The sequence below is a fragment of the Psammomys obesus genome, unplaced genomic scaffold (assembly GCF_907164565.1).
Source record: "Psammomys obesus unplaced genomic scaffold, mPsaObe1.curated_primary_1811, whole genome shotgun sequence".
Taxonomy (NCBI): Eukaryota; Metazoa; Chordata; class Mammalia; order Rodentia; family Muridae; genus Psammomys; species Psammomys obesus.
Genome location: NW_026585504.1, coordinates 32,892,346 through 32,896,916, shown reverse-complemented (window position 1 = coordinate 32,896,916; position 4,571 = coordinate 32,892,346). Strand labels below are relative to the sequence as shown.

General features: G+C 39.3%; 1 protein-coding gene across 2 annotated transcripts in view; it reads right to left on the bottom strand.

Annotated features, from left to right (window-relative positions):
- The window catches only part of Iftap (intraflagellar transport associated protein), a 67,299-nt gene that overhangs the window by 61,991 nt on the left and 737 nt on the right, over window positions 1-4,571 (bottom strand). The window lies entirely within an intron of this gene.

Below are 4,571 nucleotides of genomic sequence, written 5' to 3'. Positions count from 1 at the left end.
AAAAAAAAAAAAAAAAAAAAAGGCAACCCTGAAAATAGATCTTAACATTTTCCAAATAAAATTAAGTCGCTGTTTATACAAATGTACCTACTATAACATAACTCGCCCTCAAAATCAAGATCTTTTGTGCACAACCTCTTTTCCACACAGAAGCACTCAGATCCTTATTTTAGAGATAAGAAGCTCAGAAAGGTCACTCTACTGTGAGTGATGGAAACAAAAACCCTACCAGGTCTGCCTACCCCCAGTCACTACCTGTGGACATCTAAGCTTCATAGAAGCAGTCTGAGTGGTGAAGCATGATGAAGAGTAGCAGGTGATTCAGCAAATGTTTCTACTCAATGAAATCCTACGCAACTATTAAAGTTGTAAAGGTGGTTCTGCTAAGAAGACCATACGAAGTTGACTGGGGACCATTATAAATTGTCACATTTCATCTTTCTCCCAAAATCATGTGAGATAAACAATTCTGTAAGAGACCTGACAGTTAGGAAGACTCCACTCAGGAAAACAGCAAGCCCTATTTTCACAACCATCACACTGGACATTATACCCCTGCCACCTGACTTAAAACAGACAGAGGCCCTCCAATAATTACAACTCTGGCTTCCTACTCTGCACTATAGGAAACTGGGCCATAGAAGAGACAATCTGATCTCAGCTTCAGAACAGATAATTTCCTATTTGACTCACAATAGCATTCATTTAAACCACTCTAGTATATTCATTTTTGTGTTTTTCTAAAATGTTCTTAAAAGTTTCATCTAGAGTTTGGCTTTACAAATGACTGATAACTCGGAACTTAACATTGTCAATCTGTCAGTAATGAAATGGTTAAGCTTGAGGGTAACTCTCTGGTGGATATCTCTCCCTGAAGCATCAAAGGGGTGCAGGGAGGGGGGAGGAGGTCACAGTCAGTTACTCCAGTTAACATCTGTCAGCACACAAACACTCAGCCCTTCAGCCTTCAGCTTGCCACAGTCATACTAACCAGTCACTGACTCTTCCCCCTAGTCCTGGCTTAGCCGCAAGGATTCAGAGAGGGACAAGCAGCCCCTCTGGCCTTCAGGTAGGTCCAATACCTTCATTTCTAGAAAAGCTAAAAGATGGGGACCTGTGTTTATAAACTTTACAGGACTGCTGAGGCCATACTAAAGCAGTATTTGGCTGCAGATGGATAGGGTAGCTGGGTAAGGAAGAAGTGCCGTAGATTTTGGAAGTATGGGGTGTCCTGGTCTCCAGCTACTGCGATGACTAATTCCTTCAGGGCATTATTATTAACCTTGGTACATAAATGATACTCTGGCATCAATGTGGGGGGAAAGACCTAATCCTGGTTTCATTGCCAGCAAAAATCCAATAACATATGCCTCAAAGCTGATTAACTGAGCAAACTCGTGTTAACTCACTAAGTAGCTGCAGGACAGGGAGGCACTTGCTATTTTGGAGGCAGGAAACATGAGCAATGCCGATCGGTAAGATTTAATGCTTCAGAGTATACTGTCTGACTTTGACAAGTCAGTTCAGACACAGGAAGCTACAAACCCAGACCTCACACCATTAGTTCCCTTCTGATACTCAACTATGCCCTGGCTTCAAAGTGAATAAGTGAAAACTGCCCTGCTGGGGAATGCTAGCCCAGTGCCGAGAAAACTGTGTTAAGGGTATTATTGGCCTGTATTTCTTCCTTTTAAAAGGAATCTGTAATGTGCTGACTTTGAAATTGCCCTCAGTTGAAGAGCAACTGTCTTTTTTTTTTAATATGCCTGATTTGTGTGTCTCTATTTAAAGAGAAGTGTGTTATCTATTTAGATCTAGCGCAAATTTTAAACAATTTTTAAAACCCTCGATGTAACTAATATAGTTATACTAAAAATATATTAATGGAAAAGATACGATCTTCAGCTCCAGCGAAAATATATTCCATCCCATAAACTAAACTTTCAACAACTCAGTGTGTCAAAAAAAAATTCTAAAACACCTCAAATGTTTCAATTATTTAAATACAAAAATTGTCTGACTAAAAGCAGATCATCTAAGACTTAAATGGGCAAACACTTGTCTATGTTCCAAGAGAAGACAATGTAGCTCTCTTTACTATTTTTAGGGCTCCAAGGTTATTACAAAAATGGACAATCTTCCTTGTGCATTGTTCAAGAATATGCTTCTATTTTATCCATAATAATCCAAAATCCCTGTGACAACTTTGACATGACACAGCAGGCTACCATGAAAACTTATTAGGCTGTTGGGGGGGGAGCAGGTATTTAACTCCTTGGGGTCTAGAATCCATTGCCCCTGTACTGCTTGTTCTAGAATTCTGGGTCGCTTCTTATCAGCATTTGAAATAAGGAAGCTTTTAATTCAGCACCGCCCCCGCCCAAAATGGGGTAAATCTCTGAAAATAATCACTCTGTATGGAGAACAGAATCAGAATTGCCTGGTTTTCAGTTGCTGGATTAGGGGTTAGCCCTTTCTTTTATTGCCGATAGGCAGAATGTTCTCAGTTGATAGAAGATCCTCTCTTATGCATACTTGAACACCCCAGGAATAAATTAAACATTTTCCCAGGCTATTTCAGAATCAGAGCAAGCTGCTGGATCTACAAACAACCACAGTCTGAGAAAGCTGGAAGCTTGCCTTCATAGTTCCAAAAACAATCTTTCTCAGGCACCATGTCCCCACTTGACTTAACCCACAAAAGAATACTAAAAGATCATACCTTGAGGACTCTTTGAAAGTAAGCTATACATCACGGCTGCAAGAGAGTGCTTCGCAGTTAATGACACAGAAACTACAGAAGTTCTTCAGGCCAGAAAACATATATCATTGAGTGATCAGATATTACATGGTTCAAGGAAGATTTACAGGAGGAACAGAAATATAGCATCCAGTAACATTTGCTGACTAATTTCTGTGCAACAAGCACTGTGCCTTATAATTTACAAGTACTTCCTTCTTTGCAAAGCAATCCAATAAACAGGTATTAATGTTATCCCAATTTACAGGTAAAAAAGAGAAAATGAGTTCCCAAAGATAATCACGAAGGAACAAAGTAGTAGAATTCCAAATTTAGACTCAAATCCAACTTTGGATCTTGCATACACAATGACAGGTTAGAGAAAGATTGACAAAAACAAAATACCCTTTGTTATTTAAACTGAGTCACTACCAATACCTTTGGCTTGTACGTCTATCCAACCATTATTAGTTCAAAAGTTTATTGCTTACACCATCTCCTCTACTGCTCAGAGAACAGCTTACAAGAAGGGATGGAACTAAAAGAATGTTAAGCGCCAGAAAAGAGAGAGGCTGTGAAATGCTATCTTTAAGGTATGACACAGCCACTGCAGCCATGAACTCACAGATGCTATGGTTACCTAGACTGGGCCTACACAAGACTGGCCCTATCAACAGCCATTCACGGATTGAAGGGGAGCTCATGAGGCCCTACCTCACTCTGCTGCACTAGTGACTACTGATAGATTTAGGGAGAGAAAGCCACTGCCTTCAGTTGTGTACCCATTCATGAGCACACCAAGTTTCTATGAACAATTCCAAACCCATGGCCACACAGATGTCTCCAGTCAAACATAGTTAAACAAAACTAAACCAAACCAAACCAAACAAAAAGTCATTAATGTAGGAAATGTGAGGAAAAGATTGTTTGGAAGGAGGGAAAGTTGGCAGGGAGATAAAAGAGAACAGTAGTGAGAGTAATCAGAAAGAACTTCACACATATGTGAAACCACCAAAGAAAAACTAAGTAAGCAAAAAGGGGTTACGTGTCTACATCCACTGATCAAATCCCAACATCCTAAAGCCCCTTCTAATCATTTGCAGCATCATTCGTGTGTGCTGCCATTATCAACAGATAACTGTACCAGAACAGCCTTCCTATCTGTTAGTTCAAGGACAATGGCATCTACTATTTACTGTGTACACTCCCTGTTCCAAGTTCTTTACAAGTCATAAATTACTAATCACAGTTGACATCAACCTGTGTGGGTAAAATTATCCCATTTTGCAGATGGAGTCACAGAGAGTCAAACAGCTTGCTCAAAGTCATGTGAGAGCCAGGATTTGAATCTAGTCTTATAGCATTGAGTTCTAATCTTGACCATTGTTTTATTCTGCTTTTTGAACAATTTACTCCAAAAAGCCAACTTATTTTGTTTCAACATTTAGTGCCAAAATAAGAGCATTTCACGTCTACAAGCAAGAAGTGTACTTCATACCTCTCTAAGGTAAGTAATAATAAAAACTTACCAAGCTTACTTTATTTGGTAAATATTTCTTAATGACAGTACAATATGAAAAGGAGCGCTCTTTGCACTCAATATAAAATAACTCAAGAATTATCTCACAGTTCATGAGCTGAAAAGTGATCTGAAACGAGATAATTCTATTTTCCTAGGTGTGGGGTGAGGGGGGAGTTATTTTCGAAATTTTCTCTGCTTCCCTGAAAAAAAAAAAAATCTTCAAAATAAAAAGGAAGGAAATCTTCCTGAGCAGGAAGGAGGGGGTCCTCTAAAGTGTCCCTAGCAACGGCCTAATAAATTTCCGTTAGT